Source organism: Strigops habroptila, chromosome 2 (assembly GCF_004027225.2).
Source record: "Strigops habroptila isolate Jane chromosome 2, bStrHab1.2.pri, whole genome shotgun sequence".
Taxonomy (NCBI): Eukaryota; Metazoa; Chordata; class Aves; order Psittaciformes; family Psittacidae; genus Strigops; species Strigops habroptila.
In genome coordinates this window covers 120117622-120136118 of record NC_044278.2, presented here as the reverse complement: position 1 = coordinate 120136118, position 18497 = coordinate 120117622, and positions in this window count along the sequence as shown.

Genomic DNA, 18497 nt, shown 5'->3' with positions numbered 1-18497 from the left:
TCTGTGATTCTATGATTCCTTTCGTACCATATGCCAAGCAGCTTTGTGGATTCTGCTAAACATATGCCACCTCCCAGCCTTTGCTTCTCTGCAACAGGTTCGTGTTCCTTTTCTGTAGCACACCAGCTCCTGTGAGTCAGAGTCACTTCAGATCTGCCCTATACTGGGAGACTCAAGTTGAAAACATCTACAGATGTGAAAGATGTGGTTAGTTAAATGTTGCGGTAAGTATACATACTTTGCACATGTTGTTGCGATAAGTATGTAACAAGGATAATAAATTTAGTAGTAATGTGTACATAATGATAAAGAAGTACGCAATAATGATTTTATTACTGTGATAAGCTATTGCCTGTGTACACGTATAGCTGTGGATGTATATTTATTAAAGGCTTAACAATTAGTAATTAAGTGAATGATTTCTCATCGATTTCTCTTGGCAGCAGAAGCAGATCCTATGAAGAAGCTTCCTTGTGTGCAGCAGTCTCAAAATCTTATTGATGTTCTTGGAATAGCACTTTTAGGTGACATAGGTGGACCCAAGACTACAAGGAAGTACCAAAGAGTGAGCTTGTGGTCTGAAAGTTGTATAGCCCAAACAACACCACGCAATAGATGTCCACTATCACTCCATCTTGTGGCACCATGCCTAGTGAATATAGCTGCACTGTTTGGTTTGGCACTGATGTGTTGATGTACATCTGCTACCCAAGCCAAAACTCACCTCGTGGTCCATATTAGTTTATTTGGCCAAGACTGACCCACAAGAAGGTTCACCAAGGCACAAGGATGTATCGTACCCCCTCCTGTCACCATGCCAGGACAACCTGATGGCCAACTTGACGTCACAGCAGCCAAACCTGGAGGATAGCTTAGAGATGCTTAGAGACTTGGGTCCAATTGTATTTTCCAAGTGGTGCATGGTTGGCTAAAAGGAAAATGACCAGAAAGAATAAGAAGTCTCCTGACAACAAATTTCAGACTCATATGGAAGCAGAAGGAATTATTCTCATATATCCTGGGTTGCTAGACCTCCACCTCTGATGTGTGTGCTGCAGAAGAACTGGGTCCACCTATGTCTGATCCTCAGTGACAACTGAGTGCCGATGCTTCACCTCTTATATCTCTCCCACTAAAGATGTCTATTCCTGGGAGCGATCCCTGGCCTTATCCATACAGACCTCGCCGTTCTCTAGAGCAAGTTGACGATGTCCAGGTATGTTGTACTCAGGTATCCAGCTCTGGATGGTGCCCCCACAGCCCTGAGTTCATTGTTCCACAGTGTCAATTCTTTCAGAGTGCCTTGAATAATGTGAGGACAGCAAAGTCATCTGGAATAGTGTAGGAGGACTGTGTGGAGCAGAAGCAGACAAACCTGATGCAGGCCCTGAAGGAAACCTCAGAACTACACCCAGCTTAGTGGGAACAAGCTGGTTTGGTGGGGAAGGATGCCCATGAGAAGAGCTAACCCTCAATGTGATTGACTGTGGGGAGCCAGGTTATCTGAGAGTGTGGATGTACCCATGCATACCCCATGAAAGAACCTGAGGACACTCAAAGGGACACCACACCCTGAAGACTTGTAGCATCATGCCTCCAAAACTGCTTATAAGCACCACTATTGCCATGATATCTTCTGATGCCTGCCACAAACCCTGCATGCCCCCACACTAGGGCAGCAGGATTCGGCAACCAGCAAATCCCACTTCAAAAAGAGGGACACAGGTCAGTGTTACCCACACAAAGTCAATTCTGGGCTGTGTACTGCCAAAGACTCAACCTCTCCAAGTCTCATGGGATTCCCACTCTTCCATGGGAGAGGTGAGCAGGCTTGGTTGGTAGGTCTGGCATGGAGACAAGCAGAACAGCATGAACAGAAAGCAAAACTCCCAGCTACTGAGATGCTCCAAGACATCACTGCCAGTATAAGCATCATCATCTTGAGCTGACGTTAGCCCAATTGCTTTTTAGAAATGACACTAAAAAAAAACCCCAAGAAAGAAACCAGCCAGGAAGAGAAGAACTGGCAGTTTTTAATCACTAGCAAAAGATTAGAGGTTGACCACGTGCTCACCTCATGCTTAAAATAGGTTGTATCATGTCAACAGGATGCCCATCTCTAATTATAAATGATATTTCCCCAGACTAAACAAAGTTTGATATTTATGCTCCATTTCCTCCAGCTCCGATTATAGCCTGTTCTTTTAGAAAAATACATGAGGAACAAGAGGGTCAGGAGCTTTTTTCTGGCCAACCTTTTTCTGTTCCTGCTGCTGATCAGTGAAGTTGGCTGCTGGGAGCGTGATGATGCTCTACATGCTGGCATTTCAGCTTGCCTTGGTGCTGACGTTGGTTGTGAGCAGCATGGGGGAGTTGTCCTCATCACCAGGTCAGCTGTGGTTCTTGTCCCATCTCAGCCTCACCATATGGTACCTGTAGGTCTGTGTCTTTAGCTGAACTCAAGGAAGATGCTGGGCTCTACATCTCCCCGGACTAGACCTGGCTTATTCCCCCTGATAACAACCATGACCTTCCTCAGGTCCATCTGAACGTGGGCCAGGAAGACATTGCCATTGGAAGATGCAGACAGCTCCACTTACAACTGCAAAAGAGACATTCCTTAGCTAGTCCCAAACCAGCTACCAGTAACCCAGATAGCTGTGAAATTCACCCAAAAAGCAGAGTAACAAATGCACATCCCAATCTCCTGGGATACTCCACACTCACCCAGCCAGATGTGACTAGTTACAAAGCTGTGTCCACATTACAATGCAGTGATTTGCAGGAGGCACATAGTCCTGGCTTGTCTTGCCGCTCTTGGGTGCTTGGCGCCCTTGCTTGAAACTCCCAGTGTGAGCAGATACCACAGGATATAGATGAGATGACTTTGGTGATAAGGGTCTTCTATCACAGAAGATAACACAAATACAGTTCAGGAGGAAACAATGGCCAGATGTGGGAGTTGCTGGGACATGGGGCAGTAGACCGTAAGAGGAAAAGGAGAGAGAAAACATGTGGGCAAATCTCCCAGGCAAGGAAAAGCATATCACAGGAGCTGCAGAGAGTCCTATCACTTTTGGGGTTTGCAATGGGGCAAATGGGATTTGTGGTTGGATTAGTGGGGGGGAAAGCTGTCTCCAGGGTCCTCTGGTTTTATTTTCCAATACCTGTGGGCCTCAGACTTACACCATAGCCCAGTGAGACTTTGAGCTATGGCTTACAAGCTAAGTTGCCAGGTGAACGTCTCAAGAAGATAGAAGTAAGAGCAGAGACCTTCTGCATTGCACTTGACCTGCCATCTCTGATGGTCAGAGGCAGCCTGCATCCAACCCAGGTTTTTCAAGTGTCTCTGGGCTTTGTCTGCTCCTCGTTCCATCTCCAGGGACTTCTTCCAGCCTGTGCTTGAACCATCCCAAGCTTTATCAACAGGTTCAGGAAACAGTGTTCCCTGTGACAAATCTCGTTTATCTTGAAATGCAAACCAGATGAGACTGATGTGGTTTCTCTTGCAAATGTTTCTCCTATCTCTGCCACTGCAATAACAGGAGGATCTTTGAATCAGGTGGTGTCTAAGTATGTGCTAATGGAGTTAGAGATCATGTTCCTCTCTTAAGGTCTTCTACTCCATTCCAAGTGTGAAATTTCCATTTTTCTTCTTTCTTATAATTTTCTTTTGGGTTGGAGAATGAAGAGGAAAGTTGATCTTTTCCCTTGGTGTTTTCAGTCCCTGTTACTGACTCAGACCTTACGAAAATGACTTAAAGCTACTAACCGACATTAAAATAATTAATTCTCCCTTTTTGTTGTCCCTTCTCTTTCCACCTCTTTGCCATATTTACTTTGGGTAGGTGGTGTATTACTGCAGGGAAGCTTTAGTGAAGGGATTACTGATATTATATCTGTAAGGTCTTGAAGGTGACCATGAAACACGTAATTTTCAGCTCTTGTGGTAAAGGGTTTCACCACAGTTGGTCAAGAGTGTGATCTGCCCCGGCCTTTGAGCCTTCTATGCTGACTTTTTAGGCAAACACTGAAAAAAAGAATGTTGTAATCATAATTTTAGGAAGAGAAGAAATGAGTTAAAAATGCTCTATTTTGGTCATGTTCCTTAAACCCTTTGGTCCTTCCCATAGACCCTTGATCCATCACTACGTCATCACTTATTGAAAGCAGTTTTTTATAGCCCACAGCTGGTTTCTGAGTTCTTTCCAAAATGTCTTTGCTTCCTGCGCATGTTTTGGCTCTTCTTGAGTCATCCAGCTCCCACCCCCAGTGATGTATTTTGGATTATTTGACATAAAGGAAAAATATTGAAACCCTGGCTTAATCTCTGAGCAACATCCTTATTGTACTGACCCCATGACGCCAGTCCCTGTGTATAGTGCTTCAGGTGGAACACTCCTGGAGGAGAAAGGCACCTGCACCATATAACAACCCATTTGGACCAAATAATGAAGCAAGGGGGTACATTGGGGGACATGGGGGAATGTTACAGTTATTTTAGTGGAGAAAGCAAACATACGGCAACAAACTGAAGGAAATAATACCTTTTTAATCCTGCCCATCAGTCTTTGATTTTTCCAAATACTGGACGTTTGATTTGATGCTGAATCATAAAATCATAGAATGGTTTGGGTTTGAAGGGACTTAAACATCTTCTAGATTTCAAATGTGGGATATGTTCAACAAAAACATCACAGCCATTGCACAGGCTGCATTTCCACTAGAAAGTTTAGTGCACTGGAATGGTGAAATATGGAGAACACAGAAAGGATGCATAATTATGCTCAAACATATGTCACGCCAAGCACAGATAGAAGCAGCTACGGCAGCAGCATTGAAGAGTTGAGTAAACTCCTGGTCTCCTTTTTCTTATACACTTTTGTAAACCCAGAATGATGTCACAGGTGAAAAAGATGAGATATCTCTGATCAAAGGTAGACATCTGCAAAGGTCGGCGTCTATCAAATGAACCACTGATCTTGATATCCTCCATAGCTCATGGAGGGAAATGGAAGCCCTTCTTGATCATGACTCATCTCATTCTCCAGCAGATGAGTCAGCCGCAAGGAGCTCCTACTTTCTCCTGTGAGCATGCAGGGAGTGGTGAATGACTAATGAAGACACAGATTGAAAATCAAAGGAAATGAGTCCTTCCCGCAGTCAGGAAACAACTGGGTTTTTTGCTGGTGGTGGATATGCCTCCTGCTGGTGTAAATCCCAGCTTTCCAACCAGGATTGGACATATCAATCACTTGAAGTACTTTTCAGGTTTTCTTGGGAGAAGCCACTTGGGGATGGTATTTCTGGATGTGTTAGAAGCAATATAAGTGCTTCTGCCATTCTGGTGTTGCTTTGAGGGTCTGATACCTAACACCCCACTAAACAAAACCCTGAACAGCATTCCTGTTCTGAGAAGCCTCTGTACCCCTATGAAGCAACTCCTTGTACACAATGCAAATGTTAGCAAATTGGGATGCAGTTTCTGGAGTTAGACTCTACATCCCTTTTCCTCCTCAAGTCAAAGGCACTGGGTTTTAGACACTGATCCTTATAGATCTTATGACCCATCATATCTAGAAAGTCTGTCTGCGCCATATCATAAAGCATCTCCTGGTTGGCGGAACGTTCTTCTTAGGATTTACTTTCTGGCTTCAAGGCTCCTGTATTTTTATCCTCTCCATAGCATGAGTGAAAAGAAGAGAAGCTCTTCTTTGTTCATTGTACCTTCCCAGAAGGTCTGTCCATCCTCCTGCTAGCACACCTCAAATCTTAATGGATGAAATAAGCAGTTCCTAGGACTCAGGACAATGAGAGTGGTCACATTGATTATTGGTTCATGTTAACATCACTAGATTTAGACCTCAGTTGTTTTCAGTTGCCAGGTAAGACAGCCTTGATAAATCTTTAACACACCCCAGAAGGGACCAGTCCTTTTACTGTACCTCAGTGAATATCCACTGATTGCAGAGGATTAGTAATAGTTTATGCCCAATGAAAAGTGGAGGCATACAGCTCACACGGACCTTCTCCTCCCTTCAGACACACACATGTCAATATCCATTCCTCTTTCAGACGCAGCACTGAGGAAGCTTCTCACCTTTCGCATATCCCTGGCAGTGTTCAAGGCCAGGTTGGACACAGGGGCTTGGAGCAACCTGCTTTAGTGGAAGGTGTCCCTGCCTGTGGCAGGGGGTTGGAACTGCATGAGCTTCAAGGGCCCTTCCAACCCAAACCAGTCTGGGATTCTATGATATGACTCTCCCTGTGGTTACCCCATGGTGGGCTGCTCTCAGCCCATTTCATCCTTAAAAAATGGAGAGAATCTCTGAAGAAACAAACAAATACAACATCCAGCTCATTGTGCAAGATGAGGTTGTCATAAGGGTTGAGATTCAGGGTAAGAAAGTCATTGGAGATGGTCAAAGAAAAAGTTGGCGATATCTTTCTGGGCACAGAACAGTACACTCATTGACGTGGGCAGGAAACACATAGGACAACTGATTTAGGCATACTTTGCCTGCCCTCTTGTGGTGAATGGCTGCTGATTAATTTTATGCATATTTATATATGCACATCTGTATATGCACATAAATATGGATGTACATATGCATCTGCATATATGACAGAAAATGTTTTCATCTGAATTGTACCTTGAATCTGAATATTACACGTAATAGTTAATTATTGTAATTGGCTGTAGTCGGTCTTTTTAATGCTGAAAATTTCCCCCCTTGCTGTGATTGTGTTAAAATTTAGTTCAGTTAAAATAATTCAGCATGAAAATAATAGTGTAGTTAAATATTTGTTCCAGCTTGGAGAGACCAGTGAGCTCTTCATGTGTCCTTTTCCTCCCTATAAATAAACTCTGCTGAAACTGGGTGAGCTGCACAAAATCAAGAGCAAAATGTTTTTCCAGGGCCAGTTCTTATAGCAAATACAGGACAGCATAAAAATAACTGCTGCAGCATGGATGTGCTTTTGCCTACACAATGCCAGTCGGGGTTAGCAGGGGGGCACAGAGAGAAAGGTGGCCTTGGGCTGAAAGCTTGGAGGAGGTAGATTCCTTCAGCCCCTTGGTGGGGTTTATTTCCAGTTCAGCAAGGGTTCAACATCATAATTCCATTCATTTCCCTTTGTAGCTGCAAAAAGCAGAGGGATTTGCCATGCAGCCCTCCATACCTCCTGCAAAAGTGTCCAGCACCATGAGGTAGTGAGGGTAAGTGTGTTCAACAGCTCAGGACTTACATAAATGTAAGAGGTATTGCCTAAACATGGTGTTCCCAGCCCTTTCTCTTTGGATGACCTATTGCAATGGGAAGGGCTGCAAAATTGGCTTCTCAGGCTGTGTTCATGTTGATAGGGTTTGTCTAAGTCTAGAGGGAAATGAACCAGAGAAACTGCTCAACACCCCCATTCACCATTCAGCATTTCCAAGTGGAACTACAGCCTTTCTCCTTTGGGAAAACAGCCTTCAGCCCTTGAGATCTGCAAGCCCTCCTATAGATTATTACCCTGATTTCATAATTGCTTTGGATTGTGTTTTGAAGTCATGCACTGGGATGAGGGCAGCACGTCCCTGGACTCATGTAGCCTTAGGCAATATGGAGTTGATGTCCATAGTCTCCAAACCTACCATTTACATTACGCTGTGCAGTGGCTATGGCAGTAGTTGCCTGCCTTTCTGTCTCATGGTAACTCCGTCTGAATCAGTGATCTGTTCCTCAGTGCTGGATTCAACTGTTATATTGATACCACCAGTGGTCCCTAGGAAAACAAACACTACGCCAAACAATCTTGAGGCACATCTAGGGCCACAGAAGCACCATGCAACGTTGCTTGCTCTCAATGCTCAGGGACTCCTGTTGTTCCAGATATCATAGAATCATAGAACCAAGGCAGGTTCATCCTAGCTAAATGAAGACCTTTTTGTCTTGTAACCTCACCTCCTCAGGAGGTTGTTATTCTCATGTTTCCTGTCCCTCTCCACATACACCAGTGTTGGACAGTCTGCACCCTTCCCAATGCCCATCCACCAGGACAAAGCTACAGCAGCAGGGGTAGAGAAGAAGAAGTTTTGAGGCTCCCTATAGTGTGAGAAGCAGCATTCACTGGGTCACCCTGCAGTCAGGACATGAGGCTTGGACACATCATGAGTATTGGGTCATATTCTCCTCTTTTCCTGATGGTGTTGAAGCCCTGACAAGTTCAGTCAACCAGATCAGCCTCGATCACATCTTTCCATCAATAAAGTTTGGCACCTTCTTTGGGTAAAAAACTGTGATTACTCTCTGTGGTGTTTTCTGTATGATGATAGTGTTTGCGGAGTGAGAGTTACAGATTTGGCCGGGCAGACAATCACCTCTGCAGGGAGCCCACACAAGTAGGTTAAACAAAAGCTTTATTTCCACACAGTGTTCTCAGGACATGGTGCCAAGATTTCACAGACGGCTCAAAACAAGGATTGGCAAGGAATGCTCTGCTCCTGTGATGCTTTCTTATTGCAAGCAGCCCTGAGTCACAAAATGCACGTTCAGAGCCAAGCCTGAACTTCCTTTAAAATCAATGTAAAGATTAACAATTTTTAGGTTCTTTAAAGTGATAATGTCCCAGAGCAGAGCTCACATGCAGAGGAGTGTAAGCAGTTTCTAGAGCACCAGACTCTCAACACATGGTTAAAGCCCTCTGAATCTACGGCAGAAGATATATTCAATAATCCATGGTGTCCTTGCATTTGGCAGGGGGTTGTGACTAGATGATCTTTAAGGTCCCTTCCAACCCAAACCATTCTATGGTTTAAACTGAAACAGGAGAAGTTCAGGTTGGATATAAGGAAGAAGTTCGTTACTGTGAGGGTGGTGAGGCGCTGGCATAGGTTGCCCAAAGAAGTGATAAATGCTCAATCCCTGGCAGTGTTCAAGGCCAGGTTAAACAGAGGTTTGGGCGACGTGGTCTAGTGTGAGGCGTCCCTGCCCACGGCAGGAGGTTGGAACTGGATGATCTTAAGGTCCTTTCCAACCCAAACCAGTCTGTGATTCTATGATTCTAGGATTCTAGGACTCTAGGATTCTAGGATTAAAGCACAACATCTGCCATCAGGTATTATTCTGTGCTACAAGATGTTCAGACTTTGCATTGCTCCCAGTGAGCAAAGACATCAAGAGTGGAGCTTCAGCCGTGTAGGGCCTGTTTGCTGCCTTCTCTTCCTGCCCCCAGTTTTCTGACTAGCATGGAGAAAGGTCAGTTGGTTTCCTGCAGGATTTCGCTGTTTTGAAATGCTATTTCAGTTCCAGCTTTTGGACTAAAAAAATAAATACAGAAGAAAATTGGATGTGGATGTTGGATCTGAGACATCTGCCTCCGGGGTTGCTTTGCAGTGAAAGGCTGGAGTTGGTCACTGAGATAGCCCAGCAGATGGGCAGTGGAGGTGTCTGACAAACAAACTGTTAGGAAACCAGACTGTTTTCCATTGGAAAACTGCAGAACGTTTGCAACGTGGCAAATTCTAACAACAATAGCAAAAAACACCCCTTCAATGCTAATAAATGCCTTCTGTTCAAGACCAGCTGAAATTTTATGCATCGTATTGTGGCTTTCATTTGGACATCAGGCCTATGCAGATATAACATACTTCAGCGTTGCTCCTTGGCTCTATATCGACTTTTCCTGAGCGTCTCTGCATGTGTTAATGAAAACTGTTTCAGAAATCCAGCTTTGTGAAAATGAGTGTATTTATTTTCAGTCTGGTGTCCAGGTTTTTTAACTGCCTCCAGTCTGTACTAGTTAGTTTGGCTCCTGGACAGCCCCAAGTTGAGAAAAGATAATGGCAAACAGGGGATTTAATTCCTTTGATTAAAATAATTTTAATGTGTCAATGAAAGTAGTCCATAAAAAAGAACCGGGTGATAAAATTTTTCTTGACTTCAAGGAGATCCTGAACAGCTCCTATGCAGGAAAGGAGACTGTATTGCATTGAGTAACAACACAGTGAAGGGCAAATGTCATGGATCACAACTGATATGGAGGCAGGAAGCAAAGGGGAGAATTGCATGATCAGGATTCATTGTGCAACAGCTTTTGTGGGTGGTCTTTGCTGTCCTTCCTCAATTCTGTTTAGCAGAATTTAGAGGTGCTCAGAGAAGTTGGTCAGTGAAGAAGGAGAACCAAGGGATACTGATATCTGCAGATATCATTAAGTCAGGCCTGGAGAGGGTTGTGAGGAACTCAAGTAAATGAGGAAAAAGGTGGTGAATGAAATTTAATATCAACAGCTGCAAGGTGATGAGAAGGAGAAGTGTGAGGTGCTTCGTACACTGCACAGACATGGAGATGGTTTCACCAGCTTAGAGGACCCTCTCCTGTGGTCACTGCAAGAAGACTGGCTGAGTACCCTGGTGTGGGACTAATACAAAAAGCTTCACCTATTTCCCTGTCTCAGCTCCTGGACTAGGAGAACTGTGTACTGCTGCAAGAGGCTGGAGGAGAGGATTGCAGTGACTGAGGGTCTGAAAACCATCCTGAATGCAATGGCTCTCAGTGCATTTTGGAAGGTCTGGTGCAACCCTGTGTGCTAGCCGAATCTCCCCTTACATCAAGCTCTGTGCCTCCTACAGCTCTGTCCCCACAAGCTGATCTAGCAATCGTATAGGTCTTCGCCAGGCTGTTTTGCCTGCAAGAGCTTTACCTAAGGCCACCATTTCACATGGATTCAGTCTGAGCATGGAGAGCTGTAGTTCCTCTGCCTTCTCCTGCCTATTCTTTAATTCAGACAATTATTTTTAACACAGATGAGGTCAGTGATGAGAGTCACACTAGGACCCTCTGTCATGACTGAAGGGGAATGCAAGGATGTGTGGCTACAGCAGTAGGAAATCCTTAGCGCACCTTCACCGTGATGTCCATGGATTTGTATCCAGCTGATGACCACTGTTACTGTGTGTGAGTGGGTCAGTGGAGTGGGTAAGGGTCTTCCTGTGCATTGGACATTGCCAGACCATGTTCTTTATTGCATGGGTAGAAGGGAGCAGGTTGACCTGATATCTCCCACACATTCAACAAAGAGACGAATCCACTGCTGGTGTGAAGAAGGAAGGTTGCAGGGAAGGAAGAGCTTCTGCTGCACTGGCCATGGAACTGTCCCTGACCTCACCACTAAAGGACACGTCTCTACAATGCCAAGGTAAATAACTAGAGCTTTGGGGAAGACAGACATACTGATGGTTTTGCATGAGGATGTCGGGACAGAGACAACATAGTTTTGTGAGTTCAAAGAGGGGTAATGCTGCAGAAGACTTGCCTTCAGCCTTACTTCTGCCTTCCTGAGGCTGCAGTCTCAAACCCCAGAGAAACTTGGTATTTTCCAATGAGAAATGTGCTGTGGGGAGTGGTGTTATTGCCCCCTCCCTGCTTTAGTATCCCCTGTCATGGGATATTTCCCCAGTCATGGATCCTTGCAGCTATATGGACACCCAGCCACAATATGGCTGCCCTTTACCTTCCCTGGGTTCCTCTGCACTTCCTCATACCTCCTCTGCCTGACTTTCCTGCTTCTGGCTTGTGTATTTTGAGACCTGACTCCACATTATTGAATAACGGAGGGAATATGTGAACAGGGGTCTCCATAGGTGCCTGATCGGCACAGAGAGAGCTGAAAAGTAAGCTGAGAAGTAAGCTGAAAGCAAATATCCAAACAAGAACAAGACTTTCAGGTGGAGGGATAGGTCTCCAAGGATCTTTATTGGCATTTGGTTTTAATTCACTGTTAAAAATACTGTATGAAGTATGGACTATATTCAGACAGTGTACATTGTGCATAAATACATTTTCTACAGCTCTCAGCGGGTTTGCATGCTTATATTAACATCCACCCTATAACATTAGTGGTAAAATCTCCAGCAATCACATGGTAGGTTCTTGCCGATAGTGGTTTCTAGAGTGTGTGCTTCACTATCTGAGAAATCCATCAAGTGACTTGTCCGCAATCACCTGAGAAGTCTGCTGTGGAGCTACAAAACTTACATTTGCTGCTTCCAGCCCCCATCTTCTTCATCGCAACACCCAAACACTAGTTTTAGGAGCGAAATAACAAGAAAAGAGCCTGATGCAGTAATCACAGATAGTATGGGAAGAAATCTCCGGAGTAAACCTAAACCTGTCTAAACAGAACAATGCCAGGAAAATAGAAATATGTTTTATGGCTTTCTAACAGCAGAGGTTATCACACTCAGGGATGAGTCCTTGGCCTCTTCCTGTTGAAATTAAGAGGGAAAAAATATCACTGGCTTCAAAGAGAATGAAGAATTATCTGGGGATTACTGAAGTCGTCAGTGATTAGAACTTTGCTTCTCTCCTACCCTTTCCCACAGATTTACTATTTTATTTCTTTTCTAAATAAATTCAAGGAATGTTGTTTATTTTAGAAGACTACAGGCTGAAGAAAGAATCCCAAAACTGTGGACAGAAGGGCGGATTGAAATCCTCTTGTTTAAATCATCTTCAGCTGGAAAATTTAGGTTTTGGCTACCCAACATTTTCTTAAAATGGTCTTTTTTTGGACTAACAAAAACACACTCAAAATATTATTTCTTAGTAAGTATGAAACAAAAAATGGGTACCCCCAAACTGAAATATATATGCACATATGTGTAGATTTTGAAAAGGAGAATATATGTACAGTGATAGACTGAAGAGGTGTGTTGGTTTTGTTGTTTTTTGGTTTTTTTTTTTCCTCATGCATTTACAAGTATTTAATTTGAGATATAACAGAAATAGAAGGCTGCTGTCCATCCTGCTCACTGCCGCATTATCAGGTAAATGGATTGATGGGAAGTTTTGGGGGGCAAGTTGCTTCACAGATTTTATGTTTTCTGCTCATATGTATCTTCCTTTACATCCATTTTACCTGTGTGCTGGGAAGAACAAGTGTTTCAAAGAGAGTTAGCACACCTAGACAAGCCGTGGCAGAGTTTCCAGGCCCAGGGAAAAGGTCAGGGAGTCTGAACCCTTGATGATAACTACGTAGGAGTGAGGTTCATCCAACTTGACTTTATCCATCCATGATGTAGGTTTCTTCACCTGAGCTGATCAGCACAGCTCCTGTTAGAGTTGATAGCAAGCACTTTTAGAGCATGGTTCATCCACCTGAATGCAGATATCCAGGATTGGATTCAATTTTGGGTTAAGACTTTAAAAGTGTGTCTCGTTAAACATACCTGTCTAGTATTATTTTAGATCTTAGGGTCTGCTTTCTGGCCTCCAGATGCCATAGCGAAAGGATCCAGTCCTGTGCCTTATCGATCATATTTTTTGCATGCTGTAGTTACTCTGCTGCAGCCTAATGGCATTAAGAACCTGTGTTTCAGCAGCTGAATTGTATCACAAATATCTCTGGGTATCTCTGCATGCATCAAGGTCCCACTGCTTGAATGGAGACCTTGCCAATAGTGAGTGAAGGGTGCCTCTAGTAGCCACATGTATGCACCCATTATAGGCTTATCTGGGTCATTAGGCTCCTTGGACTTTTTGACTTGATCTCCATGAACTGTGGTGGGAGCTGAGAAACCCAGCAGGTAACCCAGCTGAGAAACACAGAGGTATCCACATGTAAAAGCCTAAGAAATTCGTTACTATGATGGTGGTGAGACACTGGCACAGATTGCCCAGAGAAGCTGTGGCTGCCCCATCCCTGGCAGTGTTCAAGGCCAGGTTGGACACAGGGGCTTGGAGCAACCTGCTCTAGTAGAAGGTGTCCCTGCCCATGGCAGGGGGTTGGAACTGAATGAGCTTTAAGGTCCCTTCTTTCTGCCTGCCACACCTTCCAATTCTCTTCAGCCAAGACATAAGGTCAGACAATTGAACCCACACCACTTTGTAACAGAACAGCACTAATCCATGTTTTTAACATGGGGAAATAATAGAAAAGACATGAATTATGCAGAAATTGTTTGATTTTAAACTCCTGTTTACATAGACCAATCAAGATAACATCCCTACCTGAAACTGTATATTGAGGTATATTGGTGTTAGAATTGCCTGGCCCAGGTCTCTTCCACAGCAGGTTGTTCCTGAATGAATTCGCAAGCAGAGACTGAGCATAGTGCAGAAGGTGAAAGCTCTCCTAAGCCCTGTCTGATAGCCCAAGTGTTGTAGGACAGACGTCTTTTAAGGGCCAACTTCTCCCACCTGGAATATCAACTCTCATCACTAAATCGGCAAAAGTTTCTTTCACAAAACCAGGTGCACCAGAGTCAAATCTCATTATTAAAGAAGACTGATGAATGTCTCTTCTATTTTTACTTTTCAGATGTTTATACTCCAAACAGCTCTTCCTTTGACAGTACACGTTTTATACTTGCTATGGCGAATTAGTTGTGAAAATAGTATCTGGATTCTGGCTTGCCTTGTTTCATGAAGATATTTGCAATAACCCAAGCAGGCTTGGCAAGTGGCTGTTGGCTCTTAGTCATCATCTGAATGATAAAAATCCACTGTGGTTGCTCTGATGAGAAGAGTTCAAACTGAGCTTGAGAAAGTTCTCCGTGTTTTCAGTGAGCACTTTCTGGTGGTAATATTGACTAAAATTACCATATCTGCTATTTCCTTCAGCCTTGCAAAAGAGAGAACAACAATTCCCAGAAGTTTGTTAAAAGCCAGATGTTGAACAGGAGTAAAAAAACCTGGAAGAAGAAGTGGCCAACAACAAAATTGTTCGACCTTGATGAAGCGTGCTATGTGAAGCCACGTGCTGTCCCTTTGCAGAAAGGTATTTCTACCCACTGGGAGGCTTACTTTGAAGACAAGTGCCTTTGAGACCATTTAGAGATTGGGAAGGAAGAAGAGTGATGTGTTTTAGGCTTTGCACTGCTGCAGTGATGTACTTTTTGTTCCCTCAGCCCCACTTTTGCAGGAAAGAAAATTCATAACTTATTAGTATTACTCAGCTAAGGAACTGCAGAATGTCATTCTCTGCAGCTCAGTTTTCCAATATCCTGGCATTCTGTTTTCATCCTGGTTTGGGATGAAAAGCATGAAATGTTTTAGATATGCTATATGTGTGCGTGTGTAAAGCAAAACAGAATGTTCTTCCAGTTTAGATCTGGAATTGCAAAGATGACATATTTTGACATTTTGAGCAGAATCATTTTGGCATTTGGAATCAAATATTGATTCATACCAAACTGTTTCATTTCCAAACTGTCATTTCAGTTTGAAAATGGCATTAAAATGACATTTGCAGCTGAAATGTCAATTGAAAAGAAAATGTTTCAGCTTAAATTGACATACAGGAACAAAACATTTTGATTCAAAATTTCCCCTTGTGGAGGAGTAAAAAACATTTTTTGCTGTTGTCAAAACCATTTTCTCCTGAATGGCATTGATTTTCATGAAACCAGAGTTTCCTACAACAGCAACGACAATCTGCTGAATGCAAAACAGTTAAACCACTTTAGTACTTGGCATTATTGTTTGAAATCAGGCCGAAGTGCAGCTGGATGTGTTTGTGCTGCCATGCAGAACTAGCTAAAGTATTCTTTGAGCTCATCCTTGTGTCAGATGCTGATGAAAAGCTGGCACTACCATCACCATCACTTTCCTCCCCAATGGACCCCTGCCAAAAATGCACACATACAGCTCCGACCTGGTGCCCGGTTTCACAAGAGATGATGGTCAGGATTCATCTGCCTGCTGAGGTTCAACCTCTACAAGAGCTAAGAGGCTTCATTGATTATACTGCTTTTGGCTGGAAGGGAATTAAATAGAGGGTGTGAGCTCCTTTGCTGGGTTGGCTTCAAGGTGTCCATCCTGACCTCATTAGTTCTTTGCTGTGCTCTTCTCAGATGTCTTCCTCTTCAATACTCATTCTGTCCTCCTTCATGCTCCCCAGCTCTGTAAAGGTTTCTTTTGTTAGTGTCCTCTTTGTGCTCCTCAGGACAGTATTGAGTTTCCTGGCCAGTACATCTGGCCACTTATGGCTGTAAAACAAAGAGAGGAGGAGTTAGCAACCCTGCTCACTAAGGAACAGCCTTTCGTTCTGCATCATTTTGTGTCTGACAAAGCAGAAACATTAGATGTTTTCAAAGCCATCAAGAAGCATCAGGGAAGGGGGGATGTTGGTAGAGAACTGCAGGGATGTGGTGGTCCCAGTAGACCATACAACACCTGGAGCCGTTGTATGGGTTAGTGGGATACACAGAGGTTTCATCCAAGGACATCCACTTTACAGATGTAAGTTATATTTACTTAAAAACAACCAGAGGGCTTCAGCTGCTCCTGAAAAACATTCTTAACTGTCCATCACAAGCTTCACAAAGCTCTTTTAGCTGGTAATAAAAGAGATTAATTTTATTATTATTTATTATTATTGATTATTATGGATTATTAATTAATATTATTTATTATTATTTATTCAATCAGATGGGCTTTTCTGGGTTTGAGGTGATTCACTGTTACCAGTGAGAAATCTGAAGGTCCAGCTGCTCAGACAGCCCCATGATCTCACCAAGCCCAAGACAGGATGGGCAGAGAACCAGAAAGAGCTGACATTCATCTCAGATCCAGGTGCAGTTTTACTGTCTTAGCCTGTCACTGTTCCTGACAGAATGAGCTCTGCTGAGAACCAGGACTTAAGAGCTGGCCTATTTGAGAGACTACGTCTAGATCCAGGCTAGTAAACTAATGTGATGGAGCTGAAGACTATCACTTGCTATGATGCTCCAAGTGTCCATGATGCCCAGGTTCTACCATCTGTCAGTGGGCATAGATTTATTATGACATAATGGGGTTTCAGACACAAAACAACATCAAGGACTTGTAGGGCCAGAAGCTGAGTGAATGGCAGAGCTTTAGGGAGGTCTCGGCTCTGCAGCTGTCCTGTCCTATAAAGCATCATATGAAATCAAACTTACTGTGTATAAGAGAAGAAAATATTACAGCACTTATAAACTGGAAAAGAACCAAATGCTAACCCATACCACTAACACCATTATAGTTATATTAAAAATAAATAGTCGAGAAATTGTTGTGTATACATATATATATGGTTTTAAACTGCACACACCATTGTTGTGTACAATGAACAAGCAATTACTTTAGGATAGAGTAAGTTTGTAGATGACACCACCTCGGAGTATTGATCTGCTTGAGGGTGGGAGGCTCTGTAGCGGGATTTGGACAGACTGGATCAATGGGCTGTGGCCAATGGTATGAGGTTCAACAAGGCTCAGTGCTCACTTGGGTCTCAACAACCCCCTGCAAAGTTCCAGGCTTGGGGAAGAGCAACTGGAAACTGCTTGTGAAAAAGGACCTGGGGGTGCTGATTGATGGAGCTGAACATGAGCAGCTTGTGCCCAGGCAGCCAAGAAGCCACCAGCATCCTGGCCTGGCTCAGCACCAGTGTGGCAGCAGGGCCAGGGCAGTGATTGTCCCTTTGTGCTGGGCACTGGTGAGGCTGCACCTCGAATCCTGTGTCAGTTCTGGGCCCCTCACTGCAAGAGAGACATTGAGGTGCTGGAGCGGGGCCAGAGAAGGGCACCGGAGCTGGTGCAGGGCCTGGAGCACAAGTGTGATGAGGGACCTGGGGGGGTTTAGTGTGGAGAAGAGAAGGCTCAGGGGGGACCTTATCGCTCTCTACAACTGCCTGACAGGAGGATGGAGCCAGGAGGGGGCTGGTCTCTGCTCCCAAGGAACAAGGGATGGGACAAGAGGAAACGGCCTCAAGCTGCACCAGGGGAGGGTTAGACTGGAGATTAGGAACAATGTCTTCACTGCAAGGATTGTGAAGCATTGGAACAGGGAAGGCAAAAAGCAGGAAAGGGATCTAAAGGCAAATTGCTGAATCTTAAGAAATCACCCAAATGTATCAACCTGATGTGATTTAGGATTCAATGGAGGATACACCCTGAAAATTCATTGAACTTTATGAGAAAGAGCTGATGCCCTTGCCCAAGATGATCCAAAATGGATCATAAGGAAACAAGGAAAAGAAATAAAGAAATTTCTGTTTTGTTTTGTTTTATGTTTTGTTTTGTAATAGCTTTTTTAGGCCTTTCTGGTGTTGGACAAAGAAGATATCCCTTCCAGTGTGTTGTTGGGAGATGTCCCTGCATACCAAGAGGGAAGAAGTAGCTGGTACAGAGTGGAAGAAAGGAGGAAGAAAAGAAAGATATAATGGGGGAAAAGAATCAAAAGAAATGAGTGTTTGGTCTCTGCAGTTCTGGTTTTATTCTTTGGAGGGATCATGCAGGCAAAATCATTTGAGATTATCCCTGCAGTGGGGCTGAAGGAGTCAGCTGTATGATTTTCTATGTGGGTTTCACCTTTGAGGACAGAGAGAATCTTTATCAAAACCCCTGTCCTGAATGAGCTTTCAGATCTTAACTGCTGGCCAGTCACACCTTGCTAGTCTATGGCTTGGCCAGCAAGATGCAATGATTTGGGTGTTTATTTCCTGAAGAAGAAAGAACCTTGAGGGATCTCTTGTCATTAAGTTGAGTTCATGG